At 42.8% G+C, this 15,784-nt stretch overlaps 1 long non-coding RNA gene across 1 annotated transcript; it reads right to left on the bottom strand.

The window, feature by feature from the left end:
• Positions 1–9,083: 9,083 nt before the first annotated feature.
• LOC133074163 (uncharacterized) lies at positions 9,084–15,078 on the bottom strand. Its single transcript, XR_009697092.1, has 3 exons — positions 13,579–15,078; positions 12,403–12,509; positions 9,084–11,734 (listed from the first exon to the last, which is right to left on the bottom strand). It is a non-coding gene; the product is annotated as an uncharacterized LOC133074163 (long non-coding RNA).
• Between the last annotated feature and the right edge of the window lie 706 nt (positions 15,079–15,784).

Below are 15,784 nucleotides of genomic sequence, written 5' to 3'. Positions count from 1 at the left end.
CAAGCGCGGGTGCTAGGAGCGTGTGTGTGAGAGGGCTTCCTGAAGGAGGTGATGTCCACATGATTTCTAAACACGGAAAGGCAGCTATGAGGAATGAAGAGCAGATGGAACAACATCCACAAAGACAGTGACGCGACAGAGAGCGAGGTGCCTTCAGGTGAGAAGGTGGTGGAGCCCAGCCGTGATGGAGGTGGGTTCCATCCGTGGTCAGTCTGTTTGAGTTCCAACCCTGGTCTGGCACTTGTGAGCGACGGGACCTTAGGTCACTGTAATCTCCGTGTGTCTACCTCCCAGAGTTGTCATAAGGACTAAATGAGAAAAGCCATGTAAAAATCCTCAGCACCACGGTAGACTCTGCAGTACAGAACAAGCTCAGTGAATATTAGCTTAAAAAAAAAAGTAGTTAGGAATGACTGGCAGCCAAACTGCAGAGTGAGGCGTCATCAGAGAAGAGGCTGGAGGGGTAGTCTGTGACCAGATCATCAAAGAGTTTGGGTATCTTCTGGAAGAGATTTTAAGCAGGAAGTTCACAGGGTCAGAAAGATTTCTGCCTGCCAAGAGCTCCATCTGAGCAGAGTGACGCAGGGATCACAGGGGCCAGGCCTCCTTTCTCAGGCAATCTCTGCTTTGCACAGAGAGAAGCGTTACTCTGCACATTGCACCCTGGGGCAGATCTGTGTGTGTGTGAATTGTAGATGGTGAAAATGAGTGGACCAAGGAATACAAAGGACCAACCTGGTCATGACAACTCACCGCACCTTCAGGCAGAGCCTGGCTGCCTTGTCTCTGTCCGAAAGGAAAACTTTCAGCGCTTCTGCCACATTACTAACAGCCTGAGTCCAGTTCCTGTCTTGCTAAGAAAAATCTCCATGGTCAGATGACCAAGAATATAATTTTCCACCTGAACAGGTTTAAGTCATTAAAGGGGGGCTCCCTAATAGGTGGGGATGAATCACTAAAGCTCTTCTCAACATAGAACCTGACTTGCTTTCTTAGTCTGATTTTTCCACGCAAGCATATCGGAAAACTACTCAGGGTTTGGCCCAGTTGTTTATATCCTTTAGACAACCCAAGGGTATCTGAGGTCTCAGCAGGGCTCTGGTCTGGTGGGGGCTTTCTCTGAAATTTCTCTACCTGATACTGGACAGCCCAGCCCCTGCCCTGTGATGACTTTCCTCCCTGCAAAAACTGTGAATGCTGACTTCTCTGGCTGTCCAGTGGTTAAGACGGTGCTTCCAAAGCAGCGGGTATGAGTTCGATCCCTGGTCTGGGAACTAAGATCCCACATGCTGTGTGGTGCAGTCAAAAAAAAAAAATTAATATTGAGAAATGGTAAATGCCAACAAAATTGTGGTTCTTTTCCTGAAATGTGTGTGTCAGTCACTAAGTTATGTCTGATTCTTTGCAACCCCATGGACTGTAGCCCATTAGGCTCCTCTGTTAATGGAATCCCCCAGGCAAGAATATTGGAGTGGGTTGCCATTCCCTTCTCTGGGGGATCTTCCTGATGCAGGGATTGAACCCAGGTCTCCTGCACTGCAAGCAGATTCTTTACCATCTGAGCCACCAGGGGAAGCCCTTTCCTTAAATAAATAATGCCAAATAAGGTCTGCACAGCTTCTTATAAAATATCTGTATATCTGTACTAAGGGGGAATAACATATGCAAATCTTTGTTGGAAGGTGAGGGGAAGTCTCTCTTTCCCAAATAAAATAACCCTGAACCAAGATTTAATGGGATTTTCCCATGAGTAGTGAGTGTAAGCAAATTCACCAACATCTTATAAACTTTCCCAGAAAGACCATAAAAAGCACTAGAATATCACCTCCATTTTCTGGAAGGGTAGCCAGTTAGGTCTGCAGAGCCTCCACCACAAAGGCATAGGTGACCCCTTGTCTCCGGGTCATATCTTTTATCATTAATGGGGATGAGGCACAAAAGAAGAAAATTACATGAAACACTCCAGGAGACACGCTAGGATCTCTTTGCCTCTGAAAAGGGTACATTCACCCATGAGAGGCTCACACCGGTTCTCCCAGGCCCCTCCTATCTATGAGTCTCACTGTTTAGATGAGAATTCACTGTTCAGTCTCTGAACTGCTCAAAACTGGGTCTTTTCTCCCCATCAGCAGGGGTGATCTCCTGCTGCACCACATGCAAGGCTAGCGTCCTGTTATGGCTTCTCCAATACTTACTCTCAATTATTCTAAGCTAGTGTTTTCCCTTGGCACACCAAGGAGGGAGAAGCAAAGTCTCTTCTCACTCTTTCCATGTCTCATCCACTCCTAACCCTCAGAACATTCTGGAGACAGGCGGCGGAGCTGCCCAGGACTCTGCCTGCTTCTGACCAAACAGAGCATTGGCAGAACCACCTTTCAGAGGTGGGGAACAATGAGAAGGAGACGAATTCTGTTGATTTCAGCATCCCTTTGTCACGAGCTCACCAAACTTTTCAATGATTTCTACGTCTGAAAAGCAAAAACTGTTCATTCACAGGGGAGGAGAAGCTAGGATTATTGTTAGAGTTCCTCAGTGTCAGCCACTAGAACAGAAAAATGCCCAGAATATGAATATGTAGATTCATCCCATCCCCAAGTTATCTCTGAGGAATTCATGATTTATTATATGCTGCTACTGTATTGAAGCTGATTACATATATGTATTATTTCTTCTACTAGATTGGAAAGTCTGGGAGAGCAGAGATAATATCTATTACCTCTTTACTTTTGGAAACAATCTGAATAATATGGTCGTGCATATATAAGTTCACACACACACATACACATTGTACACCCTACAGCCTTGCACAGTGCCTTTCCTAGTACATCCTTTAATTATTTTTTTAAATTGTTTAGGGACTTCCCTGGTGGTCCAGTGGATAAGACTCCATGCTTCCAGTGCAGAGGGTCTGGGTTCAATCGCTGGTCAGGGAAATAGGTCCTGCATGCCGCAACTAAGAGTGGGCACAGCTAAAAAAATAAATGAAATTTAAAAATAAAAAATTGTTTAAAGACTTAATAACAAAAGTAAGATGTAAAACTGTTAATACAGGTAATTCCTAACATTCCTAACGAATAGACTTACATAGAGATCTACATGTGAATAGTAGATAATTAGAAAACCGCAAAATGTTAATACTCATTCTGTATGGTACAGTTTTTTGTCTTATTCACAAAATCTCCAATTTTTTTTTTATGATGAACACATATAATTCTCATAATCAGGAACATGTTATTCTAAAGATATTTCTGTAGCAAGCATTGTATATCCAAATTGTTAAAAGGATCTCTGTATAATTTTCAAGATGCTGAAAGCATCTGAGTTTGCAACGAGGGCATAAGAGTTTGAAGGAGAAAAGGGAGGATAAGGTGAGGATAACTTTAGAGTCTGTGTTTCCCTGAGACTCCCAAGATTTGCTGTCCTCTGAACACTACTGAGTGGATGATACAAGAAAGATCCCTACTTATACAGTCCACACAAAGCCACTGAAACCTCAGAGTACAGATGATTCAGAATTCCTCCCAGCAGAAACCTAAAGATCTGATACTGAGAAGGTGATGGGGACCGGAATGATGTTAGGGATGAACCCCCAGGGCCTGGGTCTCCATAAGCACAGATGTCACCTCTGTGCAAGACAGAAAACTCCTCAGAGGATGAGTTACATGAAGGCCCTTCCTCACCACCCTGCAGGTTTGGCAACTATGGGGCTGGACTTCCTCCCTACTCGCGCCTCCCTGGACTTCTTCGCCTACTCCCTTCCTCCCTACAGAGCGCTGTACAAAGCTCTGGCGCCTTTGTACAGGGCACAAACTGCCACCCTAGGCCAAGACCTGCCAGCGAAGCAGAATGTCCCGGGATGCTGGGACCCATGCCAAACTGAGATGAGCCGTCTTCCCATGAGTGCGTGGACCTTTGTGGATAAACAAAGACCTCCCCAGAGAAACTAGCGCAGGGATTATTTTAAGGTACCTGATTTCTAAACCTTGTGCTTGCTTACGTACTCTGCTAAAACCCACCCACCTAGGAGAAAGGCTGCATCAAAACTGCCTTTCTCCCACACTAAGCCATCACCTACTCCAAATCTTATGGCTGTGTTGTTCCCCAGGGTATAAAAACCTTTGAAGATATAAAAAGAGTGTATTCTGTTTATAATAGCCAAGACATCGAAGCAACCTAAATGTCCTTGACAGAGAAATGGATAAAGAAGATGTGGTACATACACACAATGGAATATTACCTAGCCATTAAAAAAATGAAATAATGCCATTTGGGTGGATCTAGAGATTGTCATACTATGTGAAGTCAGACAGAGAAGTAGAAATATCATATGACATCCCTTATATGTGGAATCTAAAAAAAAAATGATACAAATGAACTTACAAAACAGAAGGAGACTTACAGACTTAGGGAATGAACTTAGGATTGTCAGGGGGAGGGATGGGGGAGATAACTAGGGAGTTTGGGATGGACATGTACACACTGCTATATCTAAAACGCATAACCAACCAACAAGGAGCTACTGTATTGTACATGGAATTCTGCTCAATTCTGCTCAATGTTACGTGGCAGCCTGGAAGGGAGGGGAATTTGGGCGAGAATGGATACATATACATGTATGGCTGAGTCCCTTCCTGTTCATGTCAAACTATTACAACAATGTTAATCAGCTATACTCTAATATAAAATGAGAAGTTTTTTAAAAAATAAATAAAAAGAGTGTCTTTGCTAATTAATCAGGAACTGATAATTCTCCCACTTCTCTGTCTTGTATACCTCTAAAGCTAAAAGCAAAGCTCAACCTTTAAACAGGCCAGCTGCTGTTGGGGTCCATGAAATTCAGAACAGTGAAAAAGCCAATGGGTTAGGAATTCTGTTAAATAAAACCATCATTCTGAAATGCAACTGAGTATGTTGGCTTGTGTTGGGACATTGTGTATTAAAGTATATGATCAAGTAGAGGGTGGAAAAAATAAATTTTATTTAGCAACGCTCTCTTTTCTTGAATTTGAAAATAGTTAACTTACTATGGAAATTTCCAAACATGTACAAAAATAGAATAGTGTGATAAGCCAAGTACCCATCATCCAGCTTCAACAATAATCAGCATTTTTCCACACTTGTTTCATGTGTTTCCCTACACACACATACACACGCACACACATACATTTTATTATTAGTGGGGAAGGAATATTTTAAAGCAAACTTTATACCTTACAGATCATATTACTGATAGCTATTTCTGTACATATCTCAGCAAATACATCTTTTGATACCTCTCCCTAAGTATAACCACAATGTCATTATCACATCTAACAAAAATGATCCTTTAATACCTATGCCATATTTGAAATTTTCCTAATTATCTTAAAAATGACTTTTTTCAGTTGATTTGTTGAAATTAGGATTCAAACAAAACATGAAACACATTAGACTGTGTCCAATCTATTTTAACCTATAACAGTTTCCATTTCTTTTTTATTCCTGACACTACTGAAAGAAATGGGCTATTTGTCCTATAGAACTAGCTTCCTTTTTATCCCTATCTAGTATTCCATTGTGTGTCTACCATAGTTATTCAACTCTCCCTTTATTTGTCAGCTTTTTCATTCTTTCCATTTGCACTCAGAGTCTGGTGCTACAATGAGATGAGTCTTTGTATGTTTATCATTTTGTATTTTTGTCAGTCAATCTTTAAAATGGTTTTCTGGGATAGTAGGTAAGTGCATACGTAATATTGCCAGATTTTGTCAAATTCCCTTCATGGGGTTGTACTATTTTACATTCCCCCCAGCAATATAAAAGAATTTCTGTTCCCATGGTTTTGTCAACAGAATTGTCAAACTCTTAAATTTTTTTGGTCCATTTTGCATCTTGGCAGTTTGGTTTTCATTTTTATTTTTCTGTCCTGAGTTTTGTCTTTAGCCATCTCAAAATGTAGCTGCTTTCTCCCCCACATAGGTAACACCAAGAGGATGTGTCCTCTTTACACGCTGCTGCCACTTGAGGACCAGTGTTCGTCCCTCTCCCCTGAATCTCCAGCTCAGAATCTCATCTGTCAGTCTCCATCACCTGTTAACCCAACACTCATACCAGGTCTCTGCTCCTCACATCTCCACGAGTTCTGTTCCTCTTGGCGCACTTTGTATTTCTCTTATACCTAAACATCTTTCCTTATGACTAGAAGCAATTTGCAATTCTTCTGTGAACTGTTAGTTTATATCTCTTGTCCATTTTTTCCAGTCCATTTTCAAAGGATGAATCATCCAAGGAAGATTTTCATGACAGCAAAGAGAGCATCAATCAGATATCCTTAGTACTAAAAAATAACTTCTTTTCATTTATTTAAACACAAGCAAATATTTCCTGCTGTTCTCAATACTCATGCCTAAAACTTGTCATTAGCTGGAAAGAAAAGCAACTTTGAGCAGCCAAAACAGTGAAGATTAGTGACGCTGATTCTTTTAAATGTAATAAGAATATTTTTCAGACTTGCTGGTGACTCAGTTGGTAAAGAATCTGCCTGCAATGCGGGAGACCTGAGTTCAATCCCTGGGTTGGGAAGATCCCCTGGAGAAGTGAACGGCTATCCGCTCCAGTATTGTGGCCTGGAGAATTCCATGAACTAGTCCATGCAGTCGCAAAGAGTTGGACACGACATGACTTTCAAGATACAACAGAATGAACATATAGGTAACATTTTCTGAGACTCAGTGTGTATTGTTAACAGTCTACTTAAAACATATTTTATTACACATCATAAAACATTTATTTTAGAGTAAAATCTCATTTATTTCATTTTATAAAATGCTTACTATTATAAATCTCTTATTTAAAAAATAAAAACATTTATAAAATGTTTAGTATTATAAATCTCTTATTTAAAAAAATTAAAATACTGGCTGTTGGACCAATTAGTATTTAGTGTTATTTACCTTCCTCTTTTACAAAATAAATTGAAAAAGTTTGATTAGGGTGTCAAAAAAATTAAGTTTTTTCAGATACTTATGCTAACTTCCACTATAATTATTCTCCATGACAGAACACCAGGGTTTCTCTCTGCTCCCACGCTCAGTTGCAGGAGAAATACTCTGCTTCTATCAAACTAGGTACTGGCTTCAACAGTAAAATAACTTACAATGTGAGCCACAAATTATATTGCCTTATTGCAAATTTTTTTAAATGGCATATTGGTTTTAATTCATTTTTATAACCCACTACATCAGTCAGGGTTCTATCAAAGAAACAGAACCACTAAAATGGGGTTTGTTACAGGAATTGGACCCCATGCAATTTGGGGAGCTGGTTAAGTAGTCTATAAATGTATTCAAGGTCTCCGGAGAAACAGAACCAATAGAATAGATGCAGACATATTATAGATAAAAGGAGATTTATTATAAGAATTGGCTCGTGCACTTCCGGAGGCTGAAAAGTCACCCACAACTTCCATTTACAAACTGGAGGAACAGGAAGCCTGGCGGTGGCATCCAGCCTGAGTCCAAAGACCTGAGTATCAAGGGCTGATGGTATGAACTCTAACCTAAATCCGAAAACCTGAGAACCAGGAGCACCAAATTCCCAGGGCAGGGGAAGGTGATCGGTTCAGCTCTGAGTAGAGAGAGTGACTTCGCTCTCCTGCCAGCTTTGTGTTTTACCCGGGCCCTCAGTGGATTGGATGACACCAGTCCCCAGAGAGGAGGGCCGGCTGCTCCCCTCAGTTCAGTAATTCTAATCTCTTCCAGAAACCACAGAGTCCCCACGCCCAACCCCTACTTCAGGGAAACCATAATTTCCCAGCTAGCTGGGCATTACTTAGCTGAGCTAAACTGACTCAGAAAATTAACTATCACAGTAAGGGCTTGTCTTACCGACTGATGCTGGACAGGAAATCAGGAAGGGAAGATGGATGCAGACTTGGGGAGACCAAGAACAAGCTAGGACCCACAAAGGCTGACCAAAACCGACATCAGCTCTTGTTGCCTCTGACAGCGGTGTCCTGCAGAAGCCTGGGCCTTTCTCCATGGAGGTGAACCCATCTCCCAGCCCGGGAGTCAGAAGAGCTAAAGCAGACCCAGCTGCAGCCTCTTGCCAATGAGGTGAACCAGCAGATAATGACTGTTTGTATGAGCTGCAATATGGCGGCTGCCTCACCTTCACCCTCCAAGTCACCCCCCCCCACCCCCTGCCAGGATCCCCCCGGGCAGTGCACCCTAACGAGGAAATGTATATACAAAAGGGGATTCTAGGTGATGTTTTTCAGCCTGGCCAAACTGACATGCTTCAAAGCTATGCAATCTATGCCTCGTCAACTCTGCACCCACACGTGTGTCCTTAAACTCAATCTCTAAAGGCCAAAGCAAAGCCATACATTTGCCTAACATCATACAACTATCCCACACACAACCAAAACCCCACTGATCCTTTCTCCAAGAGAAGACACAAAGTCCTTTGTTTGTTTGTGGGTGATGTTCACTCTTCTAGCTGATTCACACGCCCCTTATGGTATCCTGTAACTCACATACTGAGATGTAAAGTTAAATACTATTGACACATTTTTAAATGTGATAAAAGGATAAAAAGAAAAACAAAAATACTTGGTTGACACTTATCAAAATAAGAAAGGAATTCCCATATTACATTTTTTCAACTGAGCATGAGTTTTTAGTTCTTTTGCAGTTGCCCTCTGCAAACACTTCAGCTAATTAATTGTGCTGCCTTGCCCAGGTGGGACGAATAAATCAGTTCTACCAAGTCCACCTGATCTAAACAACAATGTCACTGCTTTTATAACATACCTTAAAAGTTAATTCTCAGGGGTTGCTATAATACCCCTTAAAATACACAGAGTTCAAGGAATTAAATGTCCTTGCTGGAGGAAGAGTCTTTCCAATCCCAACTTTTTATATATGTGAATAAATGTTCTCATTCTTCATTATCAATAAAAATAAAAATAGAAAGATATTTGATGCCAAACCTTGTCTCATTCTAGAAATAAACAATATTCATCCAGATATATAAATTTTAAAAAATCATCTTATTAAGTTTATTTCTAATACAAGCTTATTTTTTTCTTTGGCACAGGTTTATCAAAATGTATCATACATTTATGCCATTCTGATCAACTCCTCACACAAAAAAATAACTGTGATGGTAACCCAAACTAAATATTTCTAACATTTGGAGCCTTAAGGTAACAGGAAATAAAATGAATTATAAAACTTTTATTTACATACATACATTTGTTGCAGAAAACTCAACAGCCCAATCAGTAAGAGACTTTCAATATATTATGTTAGAAGAAAATTTTGTAGGGTAAGTGAAATGGAAATGCAAGTTCAAGAAGAAAAAGTAAAGAAATAAAATGCCCTACTTTATCACAGAAGAGTTTTCACAGGAAAGAAAAGTTTGCTTGTGTGCTTTTAAAATCAGGATAGCTGGCACCTAAGCATTGTATTTAGATTCCATTGTATATATTTAAAAGATTGATATATCAGTCTTAATTTAAAATTATAATAATTGCTACATGTCAGAAATTAAATCCTTTGCTATTATGTACATCTGTAATGAAAAGTTTTAGATGTCAACATTGTAGTGTTCGATAGGGTACATAATTTCTCAAAAAAGGTTGCTTGGGTATATCTAGGCAGGAAATAACAACATCAGCTAAAACTTTCTGAGCCGCTAGTATTTACCAGCCAATGTACTAAGCTTTGGGCTTCCCTGGTGCCTCAGTTGGTAAAGAAATCTGCCTGCAATGCAGACCACCTGCAACGCAGGAGATAGGGACTCGATCCCTGGGTCAGGAAGATGCCCTGGAGAAGGAAATGGCAGCCCACTCCAGTATTCTTGCCTGGAAACTCCCATGGACACATGGACTGGGGCTGCAAGAGATGGACACAACTGAATGCCTAAACCACATACTAAGCTTTCTCTTAGTTTAGTAGTCTGGGGACAACCGTGTGAGGTGGGTACTGTTACCCTCAGTTTACAGAAGAGGAAGCCAGGGTGTGAGAGGTCTCATGTCATCTGTAGCTTGCTTTAAAATATTTCAGCATAAACAGTGTCCTATAAATACGTGTATTAGTTCGTTTGGCCTACAGCCTTGGGACAGTCAAGCCCTAATCAGGAATATACACTCCAGGGGTGGTTTGCTGCATTTAATCAGAAGGCCCCACTCCAGAGCGAGCTGCTACAAGCTCCTCAGCTGTTTTTATCTCTCACCAGCACTTGAAGCTTTTTCATTAGCCTAATGGATATTAAACATGAGTTTCCATTGGTCAAATTAATAGCTTGTTCAACATACATAGATGAAAAACATAATCTCAAGGGCCACTGACATCAGTGGTCCATGAGAAACTTAACCCTTGTCAATGACCCCCAAGGCTGATCAGCATTTGTAAAAGGTCCTGAGTGTACCTGCTGATTCCAGAGTTTTGCTGGTTGCCTGACTCCAACAAAACGCTCACAGAATCCTGCCACTGAAATATAGCTGCAGTGGCCTCAGAGGTGACTTTTATGCAAGGGGTGCTATAGGGAATCAATAGCCAGGCGTCCACCAAGCTTATTGAACAGGGACTATGCATGTCCTGTACCTACTTGCTAATAAATGTCTATGTGTAGCGGAACTCAGCCTGAGACGTCTCTTCCTTAAAACTCAATAGCAGAGCTGCAAAAGTTCACGTAATGGGCCCCCACCATTGCAAATACTGAAGAACGCCAAAAATCTACCAAGAAAGACTGTGTTTTGCTTATCTGGGTTAGGGGTTTGTGCACGCCTGTGCTCAGTCATGTCTGACTCTTTGTGACCCGCCCTCCAGGTTTCTCTATCCAGGGAATTTTCCAGGCAAGAATACTGGAGTTGGTCGCCATTTCCTTCTCCAGGAGATCTTCTCAACTCAGGGATTGAAAGATCCACTGGAGAAAGAAACGGAAACCTACTCTGCGTTAGGTTCAGTTCAGTCGCTCAGTTGTGTCCGACTCTTTGCAACCCCATGAACCACAGCACGCCAGGCCTCCCTGTCCATCACCAACTCCCAGAGTCCATCCAAACCCACGCCCATTGAGCCAGTGATGCTGGGTTAGGTATGTTGGCATAAAAGATTGAGAAACTCAGTCCATGTCACATACCTGGTAGCGATAAATTAGGATGAGAACCTGTGGTCATTAGCCCTCCTCACTGCCCTGCCCCACTGCCTCCCACAGAGCACACAGTTGCAGGAATAGAATGTGGGGTCAGGGTGCTAGATGTTGACATACCATCTTCAGGTGCCTCTTTCCAGGCAAGTTTGAGGCTGAGTTGTGGTTCACTCCAGAAAAACAACCATTCAAGCAGATTACTTGAATACTGCTATGTTGAAAATCCTTTCCTCTAACTCAGCTTAAAATGGGCCTCCACACTATTCAACCACAAAGACTATTGTTGTTCAATCCCTAAGTCATGTCTGACTCTTGGCGACCCCATGGACTGCAGCACGCCAGGCTTCCCTGTCCCTCACCATCTCTCAGAGTTTGCTCAAACTCATGTCCATCAGGTTGGTGATTCCATCTAACTATCTAATCCTCTGTTGCCACCTTCTCCTCCTGCCCTCAATTTTCTACACAGATAACCACATATAACTAAGACAAGTGTGGGCTCAAGGGGAAAACGTTCATTCTTAGGTTGTTGCAAGTAGCACTCAAAAGAAGATATCTGCTGTGTCTTTCCAAGATTCTTCATCCTCTCCTCGGAGTCCCAGCCCTGATATGAAGAAATATAATGGGTTTATTGAAGAGCCTGCCCTAGCTAGTAACACAAACATGAAATAGCTGTAGTTTTTCTTCTTTCAACACTGAACCCCAATGTCAAACTGTTGACTCTTCTTTACTTCCTGGCTAGCACAACATCTTGGGCAGACCTACTTTTCTGGTTGTCAAAAGTTATTAAAAGCCCATGTAGTTTATACCTCCCCACCTTATGTTTGATGCAGTGTTTTCCAAATAACCAAGCTGTGACTGCAGGGACCAACATGAGGAGAGGCGATGGTCTGTCCTCTCTCCTGCTCCCACATAGATTTGGGAGACCTGGCTCTCAGCCTTCCTCATCCAATCCCAGTCCTTCAGTTCCTGCAGCTGGTAATCCTGCCCAGAGTTCCTTTCGCCCGGGGTCCCCTTCCCCAAGTGGACTGCTCTCTGGATGCCCAGGGAACTCTCACATCCTTATTAACCAGTCAGTGATGTCTACCCTGTGGCCAGCCCCCCTCAGATCCACATCCCTCTCCAATTCTCTTTTGCCCTAATCACATAGGTGGAGGGTAGTTCAACAAGTCTAGTTCCCAAGTTGCTGTCCAGTTAAAGAACCATGGTTGTGATTGGCTGAAGACTGGCTTCCCAAGATGTGCATGTCGGTGGAACCAGTGAATATATTACCTTACATGGTAAGTAGATCTCTTTGATTTTGCAGATGTAGTTCAATGAAGGATGCTGAGATGGTGAGATTATCCTGGGTTATGCAGGTAGGTCCAAGGACATGGGTCCTAATGAGAGGTGACAAGGTCAAAGTCAGGAGACAGCCATGTGATGATAGAACCACAGTGAGGGAAGGAACATGCCAACACCTTGACTTTAGCTCACTGAGATTGATTTGACTTCCAAAGCTGTAAAATCATAAACTCGCATTGTTTGCCACAGGCAGATTCTTTACCATCTGATTCATCAGGGAAGCCCTCGAAGTTACTAAATTTCTAACAATGTGTTACAGCAGTAATAGAAGATACAAGAATGACCAACACACTTCCTGCAGGACCCTTGCCTTTACAAATGACCCCTTGAGACTACTTCACTTGACTTTAAAGTTGCAGAAATAGCCACACCACCATCCCACCCCCATAAGCTGATGGATCACAACACCAACACTTCACTTTCCCCACTGACTCTGCACCCCTCAGCCTCACTCCTCCCTGCTGCCAATTGTCTTTGGCCTATAGATGGGGAGGAGCACTGGGGCAATGATATGGGGTTGGCCAGTGATTGGCCCCAATCTTTAGAGGCTCCTTGGTACCTTTCTCTGTAGAATCCTTCGTTTTCGACTTTGGCCCTGGCCACTAGTTCCCAGACCAAGAAAAATCCCATTCTGTATCTCATCATCTTGGGGGTCCAGTCCTGGAGCTGTGGTGGCCACAGCTCTTATCTCTGAGCAACCTGCTCTTCTGCAGGGTTAGATCCTGCTCCTCTCTCTCTCTCTGTGGCTGGTGTCCTTTCCAGGAATCCAGGATGCTTCATTATGAGAAAGAATTCAAGTGCCCATAAACAGTGCAGCGTGTTAACTCCTTCCTTGTAATTAGCTTCCAAAGTACCAACGACAAGGCCTGGTTTCCTTTTGCGCCTCTAGCACTGTGCTTCACCACACGTGCAGCCCACAGCAATTAAATCCTTCCATCAGAACCAAGATCACCCAAAGCTACGCGATGTGCATGCCTGGTGAAGTTCATTCTATCACTAAAGTGGTATTCCAGGGCTTCCCCCTCACCCTCTGGCCTCTACTGATCAGCGTACCACCTAGGATGCATTAGACCACACGTACTAAAAACAAACAAACAAACAAACCTGCCAAACAGCAGTATCCATCAGCAGTGTGTGTGTCTGTGTGTTAGTTGCTCAGTCTTCTCGGATTCTTTGCAACCCCATGGACTGTAGTCAGCCAGGATCCTCTGTCCATGGGATTCTCCAGGCAAGAATACTCGAGTGGGTTACCATTTCCTTCTCCAGGAGATATTCTCGACCCAGGGATTGAACCCAGATCTCCCATGTTGTGGGCATTTTCTTCACCATCTGGGCCACCAGGGCAGCCCATCCATCAGTTGGGAACTGGCTAAATAAACTGAAGTACCTCCACTGCTATGGTCTAAATGTGTTCCCCCTCAGAGTCACGTGATGAAATCCTAACACCCAGTCGCTCCCCACACCACGCAGGAGACACTGTTTGTGAAGCTGAGGCTGGAGCCTTGGCAGCGGGTCTTGATTTTGCCTGTTGGTTGGAAGCACTAAACATAGGCCACTTGGGCTGGCGTGATTCATAGGCTTCCCTCCACAGGAGGGATCGTGCAAATTAAATCCTCACACTGCAGGTCAACAATAAAAGCTTTTACTGCAGGTCACGTGTTTGCCATCCCTGGTTTCTGGACACCAGAGGCCTCAGAACCTGGCTACAGAGGTACGGGAGAAGCCCCCGGGAGTTTTGTGGAGGGAAGCCTGCAGTGCAACTGGCCCAGGGCAGGGCTGATCTCAACATTCCCCAAACCTCTGCGCGCGCGGAGACCTGCACTACCCTAGGTCCTAGCCTGAGTCAAGGAGTCCCCAGAAGTGTGGCTGTGAAATGGTGCCAGCATCCAGCCAGGAGGAACTGAAAGTGAAAAAGAGATTGTTGCCCTGACACTGTTTTCAGATCTACTTCTTTAGAGCTAACACGCAAAGCAATCATCTAGATTTCATTTGGGGTCATTTTTTTCCAAAGAAAACTTGATATGGTTGTATTCTTTTCTTCTTCAAAAACGGGGTGGCAAAGGTGGATTCTACAGGCAGGATCTTTAGAGACTGTATACATTCTGTACTAAATAATAATAACATTTTTGCATAGTACTATGAAGGACTGCTATTTATTGAACACTTACTAAGTGCTTTGCACTCTTGATCTTATTTAATCTTCATAACAACCATAAAAGTACTTTTACCCCCAAGGTTTCCCAGGTGGCACTAGTGGTAAAGAACCTGCCTGCCAATGCAGGAGACATAAGAGACGCAGGTTTGATCCCTGGGTCGGGAAGATGCCCTGGAGAAGGGAATGGCAACCCACTCCAGTATTCTCGCCTGGAGAACCCCCATGGACAGAGAAGCCTAGTGGGCTACAGTTCATAGGGTCACAAAGAGTCGGACATGACTGAAGTGACTAACACACATACATGCACATCCAAAGCAAAGAGGGAAAAGATGAGGTTTGAAGGGTGTCAAGTCATTGCCCAGGATCACCCAGCCACATTATTTTATCAAATCTATGACACCACTATTGTTTTAAACACTATTAAGAAAGAAAAAAAAAAATGCTGCCAATTAAACTATGACCCTCCATCAATTGCAAGGCTCTTCCCAAGCCAGAGATGTTACATGTGATACCACACGGGCCAAGATCCTGCATGTAGCAACAGCGAGGGGGAGGCCTTGTGCAGCTCTCCTGCTTACAGGGCGTTTCCACAATTGTTACTGAATTTCTCCCTCAGAATAACCCTGAAAAGAGCAGGGATAATAAGCCCCATTTTCAGACAAGGAAATAGGTTCATAGTAGGTGAGCAATTTGCCCAAAGTCAGACAACGTGCTGTTATAACAGAATTCCTGGCTCCTATCTTAGTATTTCTCCTGCTACATCCTGCAGCCTCCACTCACCTCAATAAATGCCTTAGTTATTGGTTATTTACCAATGGAACATTCTAACCAAGGATGGAGGAAGATCAGGATAAGATTCTTATTATTACAACCCTAGCCACATTATCTTGCTGACAGCTTTGTGAGTGAAATGCTGCCCTTATTTAATTCCTGCAGCACTTACTGTGTTATGAGCCAGCAGACACTGTGCCAGGCAGGAGACCTGAGCCACTTTAGTTCACGAATTTTATTTTGAAAGCTTTCAGGCAAACAGAAAAGTTGAAATAATGATACAGTGAACCCTCATATACCCTCCATCTACATCGCTCAAGTATTAACCTTTTTCCATTTGCTCTCTCCATATGTGTATTTTGTAAACCAAGCGAGCACAAATTG

This window comes from Dama dama, chromosome 19, assembly GCF_033118175.1.
Source record: "Dama dama isolate Ldn47 chromosome 19, ASM3311817v1, whole genome shotgun sequence".
Lineage (NCBI taxonomy): Eukaryota > Metazoa > Chordata > Mammalia > Artiodactyla > Cervidae > Dama > Dama dama.
The sequence above is the reverse complement of the archived record's forward strand: the minus strand, read 5'-3'. Positions and strand labels throughout refer to the sequence as shown.